Source organism: Procambarus clarkii, chromosome 52 (assembly GCF_040958095.1).
Source record: "Procambarus clarkii isolate CNS0578487 chromosome 52, FALCON_Pclarkii_2.0, whole genome shotgun sequence".
NCBI lineage: Eukaryota > Metazoa > Arthropoda > Malacostraca > Decapoda > Cambaridae > Procambarus > Procambarus clarkii.
Genome location: NC_091201.1, coordinates 6,165,677 through 6,189,998, shown reverse-complemented (window position 1 = coordinate 6,189,998; position 24,322 = coordinate 6,165,677). Strand labels below are relative to the sequence as shown.

Genomic DNA, 24,322 nt, shown 5'->3' with positions numbered 1-24,322 from the left:
TGACTCATGTGAATGTAATGGAGTTTACCTTGACCCATGTGGATGTAAGTGGAGTTTACCTTGATTCATGTGGATGTAAGTGGAGTTTACCTTGACCCATGTGGATGTAAGTGGAGTTTACCTTGATTCATGTGGATGTAAGTGGAGTTTACCTTGACCCATGTGATGTAGGTGGAGTTTACTTTGTCCCATGTGTATGTAATGGAGTTTACCTTGTCCCGTGTGGATGTAATGGAGTTTACCTTGCCCCTTGTTGATGTTATAGAATTTACCTTGCCCCGTGTGGATATAATGGAGTTTACCTTGCCCCTTGTGGATGCAATGGAGTTTACCTTGACCCGCGTGGATGTAATGAAGTTTGTATTGACCCGCGTGGATGTAATGGAGTTTACCTTGACCCGTGTGGATGTAAAGGAGTTTACATGGGCCCGTGTGGATGTAATGGAGTTTACCTTGGCCCGTGTGGATGTAATGGAGTTTACATTGACCCGTGTGGATGTAATGGAGTTTACCTTGACCCATGTGGATGTGATGGAGTTTACCTTGACCCATGTGGATGTAATGGAGTTTACCTTGACTCATGTGGATGTAATGTAGTTTACCTTGGCCCATGTGGATATAATGGAGTTTACCTTGACCCATTTGGATGCGAGTGGAGTTTACCTTGACCCATGTGGATGTGCGTGGAGTTTACCTTGACCCACGTGGATGTAATGGAGTTTACCTTGACTGGTGTGGATGTAATGGAGTTTACCTTGACCCATGTGGATGTAATGGAGTTTACATTGACCCATGTGGACGTGAGTGGAGTTTACCTTGACCCATTTGGATGCGAGTGGAGTTTACCTTGACCCATGTGGATGTAATAGAGTTTACCTTGACTCATGTTGATGTAATGGAGTTTACATTAACCCATGTGGATGTGATGGAGTTTACTTTGACTCATGTTGATGGAATGTAGTTTACCTTGACCCATGTGGATGCAATGGAGTTTACCTTGACCCATGTGGACGTGAGTGGAGTTTACCTCGACCCATGCGGATGTAATGGAGTTTACCTTGACCCGTGTGGACGTGATTGGAGTTTACCTTGACTCGTGTGGATGCAATGGAGTTTACATTGACCCATGTGGACATGAGTGGAGTTTACCTTGACTCATATGGATGTAATGGAGTTTACATTGACCCATGTGGATGCGAGTGGAGTTTACCTTAACCCATGTGGATGTAACGGAGTTTACCTTGACTCATGTGGATGTAATGGAGTTTACATTGACCCATGTGGGTGTAATGGAGTTTACCTTGACCCATGTGGATGTAATGGAGTTTACTTTGACTCATGTGGATGTAATGTAGTTTACCTTGACCCGCGTGGATGCAATGAAGTTTACATTGACCGCGTGGATGTAATGAAGTTTACCTTGGCCCGGGTGGATGTAATGGAGTTTACATTGGCCCGTGTGGATGTAATGGAGTTTACTTTACCCCATGCGGATGTAATGGAGTTTACCTTGCCTTGTGTGGATGTAATTGAGTTTATCTTGCCCCGTGTGGATGTAATGGAGTTTACCTTGGCCCGTGTAGATGTAATGGAGTTTACCTTGACTCATGTGGATGCAAGTGGAGTTTACCTTGTCCATGTGGATGTAATGGAGTTTACTTTGCCCCGTGTGGGTGTGAGTGGAGTTTACCTTGACCCATGAATAAATCCTGCTGCTATCGTTTCTGGAACACCTTACTGGGTGTACGCGGCTATCGTCGTTGTATACAATTCTGTCATAACAACATGGCGTGTTTACCAGGGATGGTCATGCTTGGTTTACACAACTCCAAATGGTCGTAATGGAGTATACCAGGTACACCAATCTTCAATTGAACCATTATTACGCGTTTCGTGTATGTTATCACCGTTTTAATCAAAGAATGTCCTCACCATTAGAAAAACAGAGAATGTCCTCACCATTAGAAAATCAAAGAATGTCCTCACCATTAGAAAAACAAAGAATGTCCTCACCATTAGAAAAACAAAGAATGTCCTCACCATTAAAAAACAAAGAATGTCCTCACCATTAGAAAAACAAAGAATGTCCTCACCATTAAAAAACAAAGAATGTCCTCACCATTACAAAACAAAACAACTAAGAATGTCCTCACCATTAGAAAAACAAAGAATGTCCTCACCATTAAAAAACAAAGAATGTCCTCACCATTAAAAAAACAAAGAATGTCCTCACCATTAAAAAACAAAGAATGTCCTCACCATTAGAAAAACAAAGAATGTCCTCACCATTAAAAAACAAAGAATGTCCTCACCATTAGAAAAACAAAGAATGTCCTCACCATTAGAAAAACAAAGAATGTCCTCACCATTAAAAAACAAAGAATGTCCTCACCATTAGAAAAACAAAGAATGTCCTCACCATTAGAAAAACAAAGAATGTCCTCACCATTAAAAAAACAAAGAATGTCCTCACCATTACAAAACAAAACAACTAAGAATGTCCTCACCATTAGAAAAACAAAGAATGTCCTCACCATTAGAAAAACAAAGAATGTCCTCACCATTAAAAAAACAAAGAATGTCCTCACCATTAAAAAACAAAGAATGTCCTCACCATTAAAAAAACAAAGAATGTCCTCACCATTAAAAAACAAAGAATGTCCTCACCATTAGAAAAAAAAGAATAATCCTCACCATTACAAAACAAAACAACTAAGAATGTCCTCAGCATACAAAAGCAAAGATTAAAAAAGCCCTGACCAGTTGCAGGAAAAGTATTACAAAAGACTTGCACTAGTTTCTATACACCCACAGACAACAGCACTATATTGGTCTACCGCGTACACTAAGCTATCCAGAGTGTAAACAAAGGTTTACACTCTGGACGTATTTAGTTTACGTATTTGTAAACAAACTCGAGAAACCTGTTTTGGCTTTTGAATTCACGTTTAGTTTCAGTGGCATAGGCAAGCTTAACCTATTTACAAAATTCAACTGTTTAACAACCATCCAGTCAGATGGTTGTTAACCATCTTGGGGGTAGTTAACAACCCACAAGTCAGTTTCCCCAGAATGCCACCCACAACAGTTGCCTATGTCGGTGACTGGTTGTTATTTAAAATAGGTCATCGTGTTTGTGGGTTACTAGGCTTCTGATGCTGGTGGGAAGGCCGCAGTGAGCGATGATATTAGAGACGGTGACGAAACATTGTGTAATAGTGGTCGCGTGACCTACATTTCGTATATAATCGTCCCTTAAAGGCAAATCTTCAATTGTTATTGTCGGTGAGAAGAGTTGGAAGGTTGATGGTATTCACAAGTTTTGTTGTGTGGGTCTCTCTCTCTCTCTCTCTCTCTCTCTCTCTCTCTCTCTCTCTCTCTCTCTCTCTCTCTCTGTCTCTGTCTCTCTCTCTCTCTCTCTCTCTCTCTCTCTCTCTCTCTCTCTCTCTCTCTCTCTCTCTCTCTCTCTCTGTCTCTCTGTCTCTCTCTCTCTCTCTCTCTCTCTCTCTCTCTCTCTCTCTCTCTCTCTCTCTCTCTCTCTCACTCTCTCTGTCTCTCTCTCTCTCTCTCTCTCTGTCTCTCTCTCTCTCTCTCTCTCTCTGTCTGTCTGTCTGTCTGTCTGTCTGTCTGTCTGTCTGTCTGTCTCTCTCTGTCTCTGTCTCTGTCTCTGTCTCTCTCTCTCTCTCTCTCTCTCTCTCTCTCTCTCTCTCTCTCTCTCTGTCTGTCTGTCTGTCTGTCTGTCTGTCTGTCTGTCTGTCTGTCTGTCTGTCTCTCTCTCTCTCTCTCTCTCTCTCTCTCTCTCTCTCTCTCTCTCTCTCTCTCTCTCTTTTGAGCTTTTGTTGGAGTAAAGTCCATGCTGAATAGTCCGTCCTTGTCTCCCTTATCTATTCACCTGAGTATTATATATTTCTTGATCATGTTTCCTCTGTTTCTTATAGTTTTGTCCAGTGAGGTGAGGTTTAATACCTTAACTCTTCCTTTGTAACTCATACCTCTCAGCTCTGGGTCTAGTCTGATGGCATTCCTCTCAACCTTCTGCAGCTTTACCATAAGTGTAACGGAGCGAGGACTCCGTGCTTGTGGAGTTATTAATAGCATTAAAGGTCCTGAACGAATCTTTGTTCAGTATCAAGTAGACAGATCTTATGAAGGTTATCCTTGTATTTACAGCCGATGTTCATGTAACGTGAACTTCTGCTGACAGGTTATCTTGAGGTTATCTTGAGGTTATCTTTAGATGATTTCGGGGCTTAGCGTCCCCGCGGCCCGGTCCTCGACCAGGCCTCCTTGTTGTTGCACACCCCCAGGAAGCAGCCCGTAGTAGTTGTCTAACTCCCAGGTACCTATTTACTGTTAGGTAACAGAGGCATCAGGGTGAAAGAAACTCTGCCCATTTGTTTTCGCCTCCACTGGGGATCGAACCCGGAACCAGGACTACGAATCCGAAGCGCTGTCCACTCAGCTGACAGGTTAAGTGGAATATCAACCTCCAAAATCATTATTTTTCTGTCCGATTCCAGAAGGAGTTCTTCTCCCGAGTAGTTCCTTGTGTCCAGCCTCTTTTCCCTATCACTATCGTTACTTTGCACTTGCTTCAGTTAAACTCTAGTAGCCACTAACTGGAGTATTTCTTAATTTTGTCTTTTTCAATCTAGTAGAATCTTTCAGTCTCCCGTCGTTTTTATCCACCTCATAATTTGTGCATCATCGGCGAACACTAAGAAAAGGAATTTATTCTTTCCTGTAAATATATTTTATATAAAATAGGAATAAGACTGGCCCCAGAGGGGTCCTGTGGGGAGCCACAGGTAACATCCTGCCATCTCTGTGGTATCTCTTCTTCCTGTGACTCTTTGTGTTCTCTTAGAGAGGTGCTCCATTACCCACTGGAAGACGTTCTCTCTCTCTCTCTCTCTCTCTCTCTCTCTCTCTCTCTCTCTCTCTCTCTCTCTCTCTCTCTCTCTCTCTCTCTCTCTCTCTCTCTTCTGCCTGTTTCTCCATTTTGTTCAGTTGTCTCCTGTGGGGTACTGTATCAAACGCTCCCTGATAGTCCATCAATGTGTTATCCGTCTACCCTTCTCTACCTTGTCAGAGCTCAGGTGCCGGGGTATAGAACTATTAGTGTTGTTTGGCAGGATTTGTCGTCCCTTAACCCATGTTGGTGTTGTCCCTGAACCCATGTTGGTGTTGTCGTCCCTGAACCATGTTGGTGTTGTCCCTGAACCCATGTTGGTGTTGTCGTTCCTTAACCCATGTTGGTGTTGTCCCTGAACCCATGTTGGTGTTGTCCCTGAACCCATGTTGGTGTTGTCCCTGAACCCATGTTGGTGTTGTCCTTGAACCCATGTTGGTGTTGTCCCTGAACCCATGTTGGTGTTGTCCCTGAACCCATGTTGGTGTTGTCGTCCCTTAACCCATGTTGGTGTTGTCGTCCCTGAACCGTGTTGGTGTTGTCGTCCCTTAACCCATGTTGGTGTTGTCGTCCCTTAACCCATGTTGGTGTTGTCCCTGAACCCATGTTGGTGTTGTCGTCCCTGAACCCATGTTGGTGTTGTCGTCCCTTAACCCATGTTGGTGTTGTCCCTGAACCCATGTTGGTGTTGTCGTCCGTTAACCCATGTTGGTGTTGTCGTCCCTTAACCCATGTTGGTGTTGTCGTCCCTGAACCATGTTGGTGTTGTCGTCCCTTAACCCATGTTGGTGTTGTCGTCCCTTAACCCATGTTGGTGTTGTCCCTGAACCCATGTTGGTGTTGTCGTCCCTGAACCCATGTTGGTGTTGTCGTCCGTTAACCCATGTTGGTGTTGTCGTCCCTTAACCCATGTTGGTGTTGTCGTCCCTGAACCCATGTTGGTGTTGTCGTCCCTGAACCCATGTTTATGTTGTCGTCCCTGAACCCATGTTTATGTTGTCGTTTATAACGTCTAGTAATTACAGATCTTATAAAACCTCTTTTCTTATCGGAGACTTGTTTCCTTGGCTTGCATTGTAAACAAGGGGCACTTGCTTGTTTAATGCCGCTATTTTGTTTGTTTCCTTGTTTATTTATTGGCAGTAAATTGGCCATCCTCCAACTCTCTGGTAGTTATCCCTTTTCTGGTGACTTGTTATAAGCAGCAAACAGAAGGCTTCCACATCTTTCTCTTAGCATTCATAGTGATATCTGATTCCATAGCCTTGTCTTATGTGCAGCTCCAGTAAGTGCCTTGTTACTTCATCACTGGTTATATCAAAGTTCTCTGGTCTTAATTTGTTTGATTAAATCACCCTCAGCTTAGGAACTTTTTAGTTGCTCTATTGTGATGACCTCCTGGAATATCTAGTCGAGTTCTTGAATTGTAATTTTCAGTGAGTAATCTTTTCATATATTTTAACACACACACACACAAGGGGCACCAGCACCAAGCCACAGTGTAACACACACACAAGGGGCACCAGCACCAAGCCACAGTGTAACACACACACAAGGGGCACCAGCACCAAGCCACAGTGTAACACACACACAAGGGGCACCAGCACCAAGCCACAGTGTAACACACACACAAGGACCAACAACACCAAGCCACAGTGTAACACACACACAAGAAGCAACAACACCAAGCCACAGTGTAACACACACACAAGGACCAACAACACCAAGCCACAGTGTAACACACACACAAGAAGCAACAACACCAAGCCACAGTGTAACACACACACAAGGACCAACAACACCAAGCCACAGTGTAACACACACACAAGGACCAACAACACCAAGCCACAGTGTAACACACACACAAGGACCAACAACACCAAGCCACAGTGTAACACACACAAGGAGCACCAGCACCAAGCCACAGTGTAACACACACACAAGGGGCACCAGCACCAAGCCACAGTGTAACACACACACAAGGGGCACCAGCACCAAGCCACAGTGTAACACACACAAGGAGCAACAACACCAAGCCACAGTGTAACACACACAAGGACCAACAACACCAAGCCACAGTGTAACACACACACAAGGAGCACCAGCACCAAGCCACAGTGTAACACACACACAAGGGGCACCAGCACCAAGCCACAGTGTAACACACACACAAGGGGCACCAGCACCAAGCCACAGTGTAACACACACAAGGAGCAACAACACCAAGCCACAGTGTAACACACACAAGGACCAACAACACCAAGCCACAGTGTAACACACACACAAGGGGCACCAGCACCAAGCCACAGTGTAACACACACACAAGGACCAACAACACCAAGCCACAGTGTAACACACACATATTATGGTAGGAGTATGGTTTTCTCCTCTATTATTAACACATATATAATACACATAGATAATGACAAGATATATTTTAAAACGAAGCATCAAGGAACTAATATAGCAAACCACAGCCCCAACCTACACTGCGTCAGTGATGTACTCAGCCCCAACCTACACTGCGTCAGTGATGTACTCAGCCCCAACCTACACTGCGTCAGTGATGTACTCAGCCCCAACCTACACTACGTCAGTGATGTACTCAGCCCCAACCTACACTGCGTCAGTGATGTACTCAGCCCCAACCTACACTGCGTCAGTGATGTACTCAGCCCCAACCTACACTACGTCAGTGATGTACTCAGCCCCAACCTACACTGCGTCAGTGATGTACTCAGCCCCAACCTACACTGCGTCAGTGATGTACTCAGCCCCAACCTACACTACGTCAGTGATGTACTCAGCCCCAACCTACACTGCGTCAGTGATGTACTCAGCCCCAACCTACACTGCGTCAATGATGTACTCAGCCCCAACCTACACTACGTCAGTGATGTACTCAGCCCCAACCTACACTGCGTCAGTGATGTACTCAGCCCCAACCTACACTGCGTCAGTGATGTACTCAGCCCCAACCTACACTGCGTCAGTGATGTACTCAGCCCCAACCTACACTACGTCAGTGATGTACTCAGCCCCAACCTACACTGCGTCAGTGATGTACTCAGCCCCAACCTACACTGCGTCAGTGATGTACTCAGCCCCAACCTACACTGCGTCAATGATGTACTCAGACCCAACCTACACTGCGTCAATGATGTACTCAGCCCCAACCTACACTGCGTCAGTGATGTACTCAGCCCCAACCAACACTGCGTCAATGATGTACTCAGCCCCAACCTACACTGCGTCAGTGATGTACTCAGCCCCAACCTACACTGCGTCAGTGATGTACTCAGCCCCAACCTACACTGCGTCAGTGATGTACTCAGCCCCAACCTACACTGCGTCAGTGATGTACTCAGCCCCAACCTACACTGCGTCAGTGATGTACTCAGCCCCAACCTACACTGCGTCAGTGATGTACTCAGCCCCAACCTACACTGCGTCAGTGATGTACTCAGCCCCAACCTACACTGCGTCAGTGATGTCCTCAGCCCCAACCTACACTGCGTCAGTGATGTACTCAGCCCCAACCTACACTGCGTCAGTGATGTACTCAGCCCCAACCTACACTGCGTCAGTGATGTACTCAGCCCCAACCTACACTGCGTCAGTGATGTACTCAGCCCCAACCTACACTGCGTCAGTGATGTACTCAGACCCAACCTACACTGCGTCAGTGATGTACTCAGACCCAACCTACACTGCGTCAGTGATGTACTCAGCCCCAACCTACACTGCGTCAATGATGTACTCAGACCCAACCTACACTGCGTCAGTGATGTACTCAGCCCCAACCTACACTGCGTCAGTGATGTACTCAGACCCAACCTACACTGCGTCAGTGATGTACTCAGCCCCAACCTACACTGCGTCAGTGATGTACTCAGCCCCAACCTACACTGCGTCAGTGATGTACTCAGCCCCAACCTACACTGCGTCAGTGATGTACACAGCCCCAACCTACACTGCGTCAGTGATGTACTCAGCCCCAACCTACACTGCGTCAGTGATGTACTCAGCCCCAACCTACACTGCGTCAGTGATGTCCTCAGCCCCAACCTACACTGCGTCAGTGATGTACTGAGCCCCAACCTACACTGCGTCAGTGATGTACTCAGCCCCAACCTACACTGCGTCAGTGATGTCCTCAGCCCCAACCTACACTGCGTCAGTGATGTACTGAGCCCCAACCTACACTGCGTCAATGATGTACTCAGCCCCAACCTACACTGCGTCAATGATGTACATAGACCCAACCAGTGATGTACTGGTTATGTACATCACTGTGTACTGCTTCAGTGATGTACACAGACCACACCCGCAACCTACACTACAGCCATTACGACAAAGTACTCACCGCCAGCAACAGGAAACTTGAAGGACTCAGCATGGTTGTAAACACACTTCCCAGCACCGTCAATGAGTCAATCTCTGGAACAAGGAGAGAGAGAGAGATTATACTGATGTCTTTGTGAGACATCATACAAATAAATACGAGTCAAACACAGCCTTGTGGGCCGAGCGTGACATTGGTTCCTATAAACACCTGTTATAGTGTTTATAGGAACCAAATTATAGGTGTTTATAGCTATATAAATCTATATTTCACGTGTATTATTACGTTTCATAATTACGTTTATTTGTTAATGTAACATTTATAATGTAACTGGGAAGGCAACCCGGCGGTGCCCGGGACAGCCTCTCTCTCCTCTACAACACATTCCACACCCCTGTTTTCACCTCTCCTAACTTCGCCTCCTCTGCCCCCCCCCCCCCTCCACTCTCCCCCATTCTCTCATAAAATGTGATATTATTCACTGAAACAACTGTATGGGCCAAATATTTTACACCTTACTCTATGCAAATTGTATGGGAGGATCTTTATAAATGATAGTATTTCTTAAATGATTCATCTTAGGCTTATCCCGACCAGCCTATGTCCGCCACGTGACGCAGACCATTCCTCCTGCAAATTTGGGTGAGACTAGCACTGAGCATCTGTCCTCCAACTTTGGACAAACAGGCATTGTGTCTTATTGTGTAAATATATCCTGAGTTGTTGTATCAAGAGTGTTAACAACGTCGGATGGTCACAGAGTCGGTGAAAGGGGCGGGGTTGGTGGGCGAGGGAATGGGGGGGGGGTTAGAAACACCCCCCCCCCCCCCCTTCATGTAGTGGGTGGGAGGCGACTCAGGCGACCGTAACACTAAACAATAGTCGAGACTCCAGTAAAAGTATTACATCATCAACCACAGACTAGTGAAGAACATTGAAGAACAAAAGTATAACACCAGGAAAAAACTGATTAAGAAACCATGAAACAATGACGGTAAAAACAGAACAATGTAACATAGTGGTCAGACATGTATCAAAGCTTTACACAAGGTCTGCCACACAGACCCGAAATGGAAGAGCTCTGAGCTAGGAAAATATAAGCTGAGAAGAAATGAAATCTGAAATCTGAGGTAGGACTTCCATGGAGGTCCACTGCCACATTGCACAGCTCCATAGACAACAGCTTGAGCAGCTTAGCTCAGTATCAGCTGGTGCTTGGATGATGTAGTCGAACTGACAAGTGGAGTACCGTAGGGAAGCTGACCATCACCCACGCTTTTTCAACAGATAGGCAGCTGACTTTCCTGCCTCCACCCCATCCACATTTTGGGGGGGGGGGGGGTTGCAGGAGAGGTTAGATGACACATCCCACCCCCTCCCCATGTCAGCTGCAACATGGGGAGGTGGCACTTGCAAAACTTATTCAAGTAACGACACTGAAATAGTCTACCAATTTGTACTATGCAACAAAACCAAAGTGGTAATAGAATTCATAAACCCCTTTGTAAAGTATTGGAAACTGAGTACCATTAAACAGAAGCGCATGACACACACAAGGGATACACTTAGCATGACACACACACAAGAGATACACCTAGCATGACACACACAAGGGATACACTTAGCATGACACACACACAAGAGATACACCTAGCATGACACACACAAGTGATACACCTAGCATGACACACACACATGTGATACACCTAGCATGACACACACACAAGGGATACACCTAGCATGACACACACACATGTGATACACCTAGCATGACACTCACACAAGGGATAGACCTAGCATGACACACACAAGGGATACACCTAGCATGACATACACACAATAAAGGATACACCTAGCATGACACACTCAATAGATACACCTAGCATGACACACACAAGGGATATACCTTGCATGACACACTCAATAGATACACCTAGCATGACACACACACACACAAGGGATACACCTAACATGACACACACACATAAGGGATACACTTAGCATGAAACACACACACACAAGGGAAACACCTAGCATGACACACTCAAGGGATACACGTAGCATGACACACACACAAGGGATACACCTAGCATGACACACACACACAAGGGATACACCTAGCATGACACACACACACAAGGGATACACCTAACATGACACACACACACAATGGAAACACCTAGCATGACACACTCAAGGGATACACCTAGTATGACACTCACACAAGGGATACACCTAGCATGACACGAACAAGGGATATACCTAGCATGACACACTCAAGAGATACACCTAGCATGAAACACACACAAGGGATATACCTAGCATGACACACACACAAGGGGATACACCTAGCATGACACACACACATACATGGGATACACCTAGCATGACACACACACAAGTGATACACCTAGCATGACACATATAAGAGATACTCCAAGCATGGCACACACACAAGGGATACACCTAGCATGATACACACTCACAAGAGATACACCTAGCATGACACACACAAAAGGCATACACCTAGCATGACACACACACACAAGAGATACACCTAGCATGACACACACACAAGGGGATACACCTAGCATGACACACACACAAGGGGATACACCTAGTATGACACACACAACGGATACACTTAGCATGACACACACACAGGAGATACACCTAGCATGACACACACAAAAGGGATACACCTAGCATGACACACACACAAGAGGATTCACCTAGCATGACACACACACACACACAAGGGATACACCTTGCATAACACACACACAAGTGATACACCTAGCATGACACACATAAAGGATTCACCTAGCTAGGAACACACAAGAGATACAAATAGCATGACACACACAAGTGATACACCTAGCATGGCACACACAAGAGATACACCTAGCATGACACACACACAAGGAGATACACCTAGCATGGCACACACAAGGGATACACCTAGCATGACACACACATAAGAGATACACCTAGCATGACACACACACAAGAGATACACCTAGCATAACACACACACAAGTGATACACCTAGCATGACACACACACAAGAGATACACCTAGCATAACACACACACAAGAGATACACCTAGCATGACACACATAAGGGATACACCTAGCATGACACACACACAAGTGATACACCTAGCATGGCACACACAAGAGATACACCTAGCATGACACACACACAAGTGATACACCTAGCATGGCACACACAAGAGATACACCTAGCATGACACACACACAAGAGATACACCTAGCATAACACACACACAAGTGATACACCTAGCATGACACACATAAGGGATACACCTAGCATGACACACACACAAGTGATACACCTAGCATGGCACACACAAGGGATACACCTAGCATGACACACACACAAGTGATACACCTAGCATGGCACACACAAGAGATACACCTAGCATGACACACACACAAGAGATACACCTAGCATAACACACACACAAGTGATACACCTAGCATGACACACATAAGGGATACACCTAGCTAGGAACACACACAAGTGATACACCTAGCATGGCACACACAAGGGATACACCTAGCATGGCACACACAAGAGATACACCTAGCATGACACACACACAAGGGGATACACCTAGCATGACACACACACAAGTGATACACCTAGCATGACACACACAAGAGATACACCTAGCATGACACACACAGAAGAGATACACCTAGCATGACACACACACAGGGGATACACCTAGCATGACACACACACAAGGGATACACCTAGCATGGCACACACAAGGGATACACCTAGCATGACACACACAGAAGAGATACACCTAGCATGGCACACACACAAGAGATACACCTAGCATGACGCACACACAAGGGGATATATCTAGCATAACACACACAAGGAATACACTTAGAATGACACACACAAAAGATACACCTAGCATGACACACACACAAGAGATACACCTAGCATGACACACACTCAAGAGATACATCTAGCATGACACACGCAAGGGATACACAAGCATGACACACACACAAGGGATACACCTAGCATGACACACACACACAAGGGATACACCTAGCATGAAACACAAAAGGAATACAACTAGCATGACACACACAAGGGATACACCTAGCATGACACACACACAAGGGATACACCTAGCATGACACACACACACAAGGGATACACCTAGCATGAAACACTCAAGGAATACAACTAGCATGACACACACACAAGGGATACACCTAGCATGACACACACAAGAAATACAACTAGCATGACACAGACACAAGGGATACACCTAGCATGACACACACAAGGGATACACCTAGCATGACACACACACAAGGGATACACCTAGCATGACACACACAAGTGATACACTTAGCATGACACACACACACACACATGTGATACACCTAGCATGACACACACACTCAAGTGATACACCAAGCATGACACACACAGAAGAGATACACCTAGCATGGCACACACAAGGGATACACCTAGCATGACACACACAGAAGAGATACACCTAGCATGACACACACAAGAGATTCTCCTAGCATGGCACACACACAAGAGATACACCTAGCATGACGCACACACAAGGGGATACATCTAGCATAACACACACACAAATGATACACCTAGCATGACACACACAAGGAATACACTTAGAATGACACACACAAAAGATACACCTAGCATGACACACACACAAGAGATACACCTAGCATGACACACACTCAAGAGATACATCTAGCATGACACACGCAAGGGATACACAAGCATGACACACACACAAGGGATACACCTAGCATGACACACACACACAAGGGATACACCTAGCATGAAACACAAAAGGAATACAACTAGCATGACACACACAAGGGATACACCTAGCATGACACACACACAAGGGATACACCTAGCATGACACACACACACAAGGGATACACCTAGCATGAAACACTCAAGGAATACAACTAGCATGACACACACACAAGGGATACACCTAGCATGACACACACAAGAAATACAACTAGCATGACACAGACACAAGGGATACACCTAGCATGACACACACAAGGGATACACCTAGCATGACACACACACAAGGGATACACCTAGCATGACACACACAAGTGATACACTTAGCATGACACACACACACACACATGTGATACACCTAGCATGACACACACACTCAAGTGATACACCAAGCATGACACACACACACACACACATGTGATACACCTAGCATGACACACACTCAAGTGATACACCTAGCATGACACTCACACAAGGGATACACCTAACATGACACACACACACAAGGGATACACCTAGCATGAAACACACATGGAATACACCTAGCATGACACTCACACAAGGGATACACCTAGCATGACACGCTCAAGGGATAGACCTAGCATGACACACACACAAAGCATACACCTAGCATGACACAAACAAGGGATACACCTAGTATGACACTCACACAAGGGATACACCTAGCATGACACACTCAAAAGATACACCTAGCATGACACACACCTAGCATGACACACACACACAAGGGGATACACCTAGCATGACACACACAAAGGAGACACATAGCATGACACACACACAAGAGATACACCTAGCACGACACACACACACACACACACAAGGGGATACACCTAACATGACACACACACAAGGGGATAGCATGACACCTAGCATGACACACACACACACACACACAAGGATAAGGATAAGGGACTATCTGGGTGAAGTGCAGTGGGAGGAAGAAATTAGAGGAAAAACAGTCCAAGATATGATGGACCTAGTCATACAGAAATGCCAGGAGGCCGAAGAGAGATTTATACCAACGGTAAAGGGAAAAAATAAGAAGGAATATAATAACCCATGGTTTAATAGACAGTGTCAGGGAGCAAAAATGGCCAGCAGACGGGAGTGGAGGAAGTACAGAAGACAAAGAACAGAGGACAACAGAAGCAGATACAACAGAGCTAGGAACGATTACATTAACATAAGACGAACATCGGAAAGGGACTATGAGAACGATATTGCAATCAAAGCGAAAAAACAACCTAAGTTACTACACAGTCATATAAGAAGAAAAATGTCGGTGAACGACCAAGTGACAAGACTAAGGAAGACAGAGGGGGCATATACTGAAAGTGACAAGGAAATCTGCGAGGCACTGAATGCCAGTTTCCATGGAGTGTTCACTACCGAGCCTGAGCAGCTCCCATTGTTGGAAGGGGTTACCCTAGATGAAAGACTATCAGATATAGAGGTGACAGCAGAGGAGGTAATGAAACAGTTGACAACTCTAGATGCAACTAAAGCAGTTGGACCAGACAAAGTATCACCGTGGATACTAAAAGAAGCAGCACAGGCCCTCAGCGTGCCTCTGGCAATGATCTTTAATGAGTCACTTATGTCAGGAGAATTGCCCAGTTGCTGGAAGAAGGCAAATGTCGTGCCGATCTTCAAGAAAGGAGATAGGGAGGAGGCACTTAACTACAGACCTGTATCACTGACAAGCATCCCCTGTAAAATACTGGAAAGAATAATTAGGCTGCGACTGGTTGCACACCTGGAGAACATTAGGTTTGTGAACAAACATCAACATGGGTTCTGGACAGGGAAATCGTGCCTAACAAACCTTCTGGAATTCTATGATAAAATAACGAGGATAAGACAGGACAGAGATGGTTGGGCAGACTGCATATTTCTGGACTGCCAAAAAGCCTTTGATACAGTACCGCACATGAGACTGCTGTTCAAGCTCGAGAGGCAGGCGGGGGTGGGGGGAAAGGTCCTAGAATGGATAAGGAACTACCTAACAGGAAGGAGCCAAAGAGTTACGGTAAGGGGCGAGAAGTCGGACTGGCGAACAGTAACAAGTGGAGTACCACAAGGATCGGTGCTGGGACCAATTCTATTTCTTGTATATGTTAACGACATGTTTACAGGCGTAGAGTCCTACATGTCGATGTTTGCGGATGATGCAAAGTTGATGAGAAGAGTTGTGACAGATGAGGATTGCAGGATCCTCCAAGAGGACCTGAACAGATTGCAGAGATGGTCAGAGAAATGGCTACTAGAATTCAACACGAGCAAATGTAAAGTTATGGAAATGGGACTAGGAGATAGGAGACCAAAGGGACAGTACACAATGAAGGGGAACAGCCTACCTGTAACGACGCGTGAAAGAGACCTGGGGGTGGACGTAACACCTAATCTATCTCCTGAGGCACATATTAATAGGATAACGACAGCAGCGTACTCTACACTGGCAAAAGTTAGAACATCATTCAGAAACCTAAGTAAGGAGGCATTTAGGGCGCTTTACACTGCCTACGTAAGGCCAGTCTTAGAGTATGCCGCCTCATCATGGAGTCCCCATCTGAAGAAGCATATAATGAAACTGGAAAAGGTTCAGAGGTTTGCAACGAGACTCGTCCCAGAGCTACGAGGGATGGGGTATGAAGAGCGCCTGAAGGAATTGTGCCTTACGACACTAGAAAGAAGAAGGGAGAGGGGGGACATGATAGGAACGTATAAGATACTCAGAGGAATTGACAGAGTGGACATAGACGAAATGATCACACGGAATAGTAACAGAACGAGAGGACATGGATGGAAGCTTGAAACTCAGATGAGTCACAGAGATGTTAGGAAGTTTTCTTTTAGCGTGAGAGTAGTGGGGAAATGGAATGCACTTCAGGAACAGGTTGTGGAAGCAAATACTATTCATAATTTTAAAACCAGGTATGATAGGGAAATAGGACAGGAGTCATTGCTGTAAACAACCGATGCTCGAAAGGCGGGATCCAAGAGTCAATGCTCGATCCTGCAGACACAACTAGGTGAGTACACAAGGGGATACACCTAACATGACACACACACAAGTGATACACCTAGCTTGACACACAAGAGATACACCTAGCATGACACACACATAAGGAGATACACCTAGCATGACACACACAAGGGATACACCTAGCATGACACACACACAAGAGATACACCTAGCATGACACACACATAAGGAGATACACCTAGCATGACACACACAAGGGATACACCTAGCATGACACACACACAAGAGATACACCTAGCATGACACACACAAGAGATACACCTAGCATGACACACACAAGAGATACACCTAGCATGATACACACACAAGAGATACACCTAGCATGACACACACAAGAGATACACTTAGTATGACACACACTCAAGGGGATACGCCTAGCATGACGCACACAAGAGATGCACCTAGCATGACACACAAGAGATACTCCTAGCATGACACACACAAGAGGGATACATGTAGCATGACACACACAAGGGGGATTCATGTAGCATGACACACACACAACGAATACACCTAGCATGACACACACAAGGAATTCACCTAGCATGACACACACAAGAGATTCACCTAGCATGACACACACACAAGTGATACACCTAGCATGACACACACTCAAGAGATACACCTAGCATGACACACACACAAGGGATACACCTAGCATGACACACACAAGTGATACACCAAGCATGACACACACACAAGTGATATACCTACCGTGACACACACACATGGGATACCCCTAGCATGACACACACACATGGGATACACCTAGCATGACACACACACAAGAGATACACCTATAATGATACACACACAAGTAATACACCTAGCATGACACACACACATGGGATACACTTAGCATGACACACACACAGAAGGGATACACCCAGCATGACACACAAGGGATACACCTAGCATGACACACACACAAGGGGATACACGTAGCATGACACACACACAAGATATACACCTAGCATGACACACACACAAGAGATTCTCTTATCATGACACACACTCAAGAGATACACCTAGCATGACACACACACAAGGGATACACCTAGCATGACACACACACAAGAGATACACCTAGCATGACACACACATGGGATACACCTAGCATGACACACACACACACACAGAAGGGATACACCCACCATGACACACAAGGGATACACCCAGCATGACACACAAGGGATACACTTATCATGACACACACACAAGTGATACACCTAGCATGACACACACCTGACTAGTATGTCAGGAGTCATAGCAGATGCTGTGTTTCCAAAGGACTACTATATAGTAAGGAAAGAGAGGGAAGGGAGAGGAGGTGGAGGAGTGACCCTGCTGATAAGGAAGGACTGGAGTTTTGATGAGATGGAAATTCCGAAGTGTGACGGGTTCAGAGATTACATAACAGGAACTATAACAATGGGTGGACCTAAGATAATAGTGGCAGTCATTTACAACCCTCCCCTAAATGACAGAAGACCTAGACAGGAGTTTGATATGAACAACATGGCAACCATTAATATAATAGAGAGAGCAGGTTCAGTTGCCTGCAGGAATGGCTCAAGACTCTTAATAATGGGTGATTTCAACCATGGAAAGATAGACTGGGAAAATGGGGACCCCCATGGTGGTGCAGTTACGTGGAGAGCTAAACTCTTGGAAGTGGCAACAAGGAATTTTCTGAGCCAGCATGTCAAGGAACCCACAAAAGCGAGAGGCAATGATGAACCAGCTAGACTCGATTTGATATTCACCCTGAGTGAGTCAGTCACTCAAGTGACATAAGGGAAGTCAAAGTTGAAGCCCCCATAGGAATGAGTGGCCACAGTGTACTGACCTTTGAGTACTTGATGGAGATAGGGATAACCTATCCAAGGATGGGATCGGAGGGAAAAAGGCTAAATTACCGAAGAAGAAAATATGACGAGATGAGGAACTTCCTCAGAGGAATACCATGGGAAACAGAACTTAGAGACAAGAATGTGCAGGACATGATGGATTTTGTCACCCAGAAGTGTCGGGAAGCTGCAGACAGGTTTATCCCCGTCCAAAAGGAGAAAAACGAAAAACAACAGAAAAACCCATGGTTCAACCAAGAATGCAAGGTAGCGAAGCAGCTGAGTTAAAGAACATGGAGAAACTACAGAAATAACAGAACAACGGAGAGTAGGGAGAGATACCAGAGGGCCAGAAATGAGTGAGGAGGGAAGCAGAGAGACAGTTTGAAAATGACATAGCGAGTAAAGCCAAGACCCAACCAAAGCTGCTCCACAGCCACATCAGGAGGAATTCAGCAGTGAAGGAACAAGTGATGAAACTGCGAATAGGGAAGAGCAAATACACAGAGAATGACAAGGAGGTGTGTGTGAAGAACTCAACAAGAGATTCTAGGAGGTCTTCACAATAGAACAAGGAGAAGCCCCTGCACTAAATGAGGAGGAGGCAAACCAAGCAACCTTGGAGGAATTTGACCTCACCAGTGATGAGGTCAAAAGGTGTCTGCTGGAGCTGAATGTGACAAAGGCTGTTGGGCCTGACAGAATCTCACCATGGATACTAAAGGAAGGTGCAGAAGCACTAAGTGTGCCACTCTCTATGGTGTATAACAGGTCACTGGAAACAGGAGACTTACCAGAAAGTTGGAAGACAGCTAACGTAGTCCCAATGTACAAGAAGGGTGACAGGCAAGAGGCGCTGAACTACAGGCCAGTTTCCCTAACTTGTATACCATGCAAGGTGATGGAGAAGATCGTGAGGAAAAGGCTCGTAGAGCACTTGGAAGGAAATAACTTTGTAACGCACCACCAACATGGGTTCAGAGATGGTAAATCATGCCTCACAGGTTTAATAGAATTCTATGACCAGGCAACAAAAATTAGGCAGGAAAGAGAAGGGTGGCCCGACTACATTTTCCTGGACTGCCAGAAAGCCTTTGATACAGTACCCCATAAAAGGCTGTTAAAAAAGTTGGAGCAACAGGCAGGAGTAAAAGGGAAGGTGCTCCAGTGGATAAGGGAGTACTTAAGCAACAGGAAACACCGAGTAACAGTGAGGGGGGCGACATCAGAGTGGCGAGATGTCACCAGCGGAGTCCCACAGGGCTCAGTACTTGGACCCATCCTGTTTCTAATATATGTAAACGATCTTTCGGAGGGTATAGACTCGTTCCTCTCAATGTTTGCTGATGATGCAAAACTTATGGGAAGAATCAAGACGGATGAAGATAGACAGAAACTACAGGATGACTTGGACGAACTGGAGGAATGGTCTAGAAATTGGCTGCTAAAGTTCAACTCAGGAAAGTGTAAGGTAATGAAATTATGCGAAGGGAGCAAAAGGATGAATACAATGTATCATCTGGGAGGTGAAATCCAGCAAGAGTCAAATAGAGAGAAAGATTTAGGGGTTGATATAACACCGAACCTGTCCCCAGAGGCTCACATCAAATGAATATCATCAGCGGCATATGCTAGGTTGGCCAACATAAGAACTGCCTTTAGAAACTTGTGTAAGGAATCGTTCAGGACCCTGTATACCACTTATGTACCAATCCTGGAGTATGCAGCTCCAGCCTGGAGTCCTAACCTAGAAAAGTTAACACAAGACAAAGTTAGAGAAGATTCAGCGGTATGCCACCAGGCTCGTCCCTGAACTGAGAGGAATGAGCTACGAGGAAAGGCTAAAGGAGCTGAACCTCACATCCCTGGAAAACAGAAGAGTAAGGGGAGACATGATAACCACCTACAAAATTCTCAGAAGATCTGACAGGGTGGACAAAGACAAACTCTTCAGCACGGGTGGGATACGAACAAGGGGACACAGGTGTAAACTTAGAACCCAGATGAGTCACAGAGAAGTTAGAAAGAATATCTTCAGTGTCAGTGTAGTTAACAAATGGAATGCACTAGGAAGTGATGTGGTGGAGGCTGATTCCATACACAGTTTCAAATGTAGATATGATAGAGCCCAGTAGGCTCAGGAACCTGTACACCAGTTGATTGACAGTTGAGAGGCGGGACCAAAGAGCCAAAGCTCAACCCCCGCAAGTACAATCAGGTGAGTACACACACACACACACACACACACACACACACACACACACACACACACACACACACACACACACACACACACACACACAAGTGATACACCTAACATGACACACACACAAGTGATACACCTAGCATGACACACACAAGAGATACACCTAACATGACACACACAAGAGATACACCTAACATGACACACACACAAGAGATACACCTAGCATGACACACACACAAGAGATACACCTAGCATGACACACACACAAGAGATACACCTAACATGACACACACACAAGAGATACACCTAGCATGACACACACACAAGAGATACACCTAACATGACACACACACAAGAGATACACCTAGCATGACACACACACAAGAGATACACCTAACATGACACACACACAAGAGATACACCTAGCATGACACACACACAAGAGATACACCTAACATGACACACACACAAGAGATACACCTAGCATGACACACACACAAGAGATACACCTAACATGACACACACACAAGAGATACACCTAACATGACACACACACAAGAGATACACCTAGCATGACACACACACAAGAGATACACCTAACATGACACACACACAAGAGATACACCTAGCATGACACACACACAAGAGATACACCTAACATGACACACACACAAGAGATACACCTAGCATGACACACACACAAGAGATACACCTAACATGACACACACACAAGAGATACACCTAGCATGACACACACACAAGGGATACACCCAGCATGACACACACACAAGGGATACACTTAGCATGACACACACACAAGGGATACACCTAGTATGGCACACATACAAGTGATACACCCAGCATGACACACACACACACACAAGGGATACACCTAGCATGACACACACAGGGGATACACCTAGCATGACACACACACAAGGGATGCACCCAGCATGACACACACACAAGGGATACACCTAACATGACACACACACAAGGGATACACTTAGCATGACACACACACAAGGGATACACCCAGCATGACACACACACACACACACAAGGGATACACCTAGCATGACACACCTGACACGATACACATGCCTCAACTGGCTACATATGACATATGTCAAGTCCACTCACAGGGAGACAGAGAACCAGCAACACATTGACAGAGGACCACACGGACGGGGGCTGGTGTACACGACCACACGGACGGTGCTGGTGTACACGACCACACGGACGGTGCTGGTGTACACGACCACACGGACGGTGCTGGTGTACACGACCACACGGACGGTGCTGGTGTACACTGACAGAGGACCACACGGACGGGGGCTGGTGTACACGACCACACGGACGGGGCTGGTGTACACGACCACACGGACGGTGCTGGTGTACACGACCACACGGACGGTGCTGGTGTACACGACCACACGGACGGTGCTGGTGTACACGACCACACGGACGGTGCTGGTGTTCACTGACAGAGGACCACACGGACGGTGCTGGTGTACACGACCACACGGACGGTGCTGGTGTACACGACCACACGGACGGTGCTGGTGTACACGACCACACGGACGGTGCTGGTGTACACGACCACACGGACGGTGCTGGTGTACACGACCACACGGACGGTGCTGGTGTACACGACCACACGGACGGTGCTGGTGTACACTGACAGAGGACCACACGGACGGTGCTGGTTTACACGACCACACGGACGGTGCTGGTGTACACGACCACACGAACGGTGCTGGTGTACACGACCACACGGACGGTGCTGGTGTACACGACCACACGGACGGTGCTGGTGTACACGACCACACGGACGGTGCTGGTGTACACTGACAGAGGACCACACGGACGGTGCTGGTGTACACTGACAGAGGACCACACGGACGGTGCTGGTGTACACGACCACACGGACGGTGCTGGTGTACACGACCACACGGACGGTGCTGGTGTACACGACCACACGGACGGTGCTGGTGTACACGACCACACGGACGGTGCTGGTGTACACTGACAGAGGACCACACGGACCGAGGAAGGTGCACACACTGAGACAGCAACACGCCGTGCACCAGACCGAAGCCTCTCCACCTCACCTTCACTTTCAGGACCATGAGTTGTCAATGTGGCGTTTGGGCGTTGGCGCCGCGGCCTCACTCTCACTCTCAAGGAACGGTTCTCCTGGCAATTATCTGTATATGAGGTACAGGAGCGAAACACTTATATCAACTCGTCCTCATCAACAGAGGCCAATTGCTCGTTCATCTGACCGCCAAACTCAGAGTTAATGACCGAACCATATCTTGATTAATGACTCCCAGCTGATGACGTTTGAACATTTCTCGAACAGTGCTTCTCTGACGTCATCTGCTCGAACCACAACCCAGTAACTGCCCAGCCCGTCCTCCAAACATAACCCAAAAGGGATTCCATCCACCCGCCAAACCAAACGTGTTTATGAATGAAAAGCGGTTTACACACGACTCACAACTGCTGACGTTCGAACACTTCCGGAACAAGTGCTTCACTGACGAATTTTGTTCGAATCACAACACTATAAATGCTTCACCCACGTACTACAAATACAAATAATCGCCAACAGAACCTAAACACCTAACCTATCCTATGCCTATATATACACAATTTGCTAATATATTATAATATTAATTTATACTTGAGAAAATTCCCGTTTTGAATGAACAGCATGTTAAAATTTATGAATGCGTCTGTGGGGTTGACCGCTGAATGTAATGGACTTGAGTCGAGGACGGGTAGCACAACTGCTGAAGTCCGAACACTTCCGGAACAAGTGCTTCACTGGCGACTTGTGTTCGAACCACAACGCTGTAAATGCTTCACCCACGTACTACAAATACAAATAATCGCCAATAGAACCTAAACACCTAATCGAGGCCTAACCATTCAACACATTATAGTATTTAAGAATTTTTCGTTATATTTGAGTAAATGCAAATTATGAGTCAGCAGTGCGTTAATATTGATAAGTGTGTCTGTGGGAGTCGGCCGCCGCATTGACGAGCCTAGCTTAAGGACGGGTTCAATGAG

The 24,322-nt window shown here is 46.1% G+C and overlaps 1 long non-coding RNA gene across 1 annotated transcript in view; it reads right to left on the bottom strand.

Annotated features, from left to right (window-relative positions):
* Window positions 1-22,524, bottom strand: part of LOC138349759 (uncharacterized) — a 56,523-nt gene extending 33,999 nt beyond the window's left edge. Inside the window, exons 1-2 of the long non-coding RNA XR_011222679.1 lie at window positions 22,382-22,524; window positions 9,279-9,352 (exon numbers count right to left, since the gene is read on the bottom strand). This is a non-coding gene — a long non-coding RNA (uncharacterized lncRNA). The remainder of the gene's footprint in view (window positions 1-9,278; window positions 9,353-22,381) is intronic.
* Window positions 22,525-24,322: the final 1,798 nt, after the last annotated feature.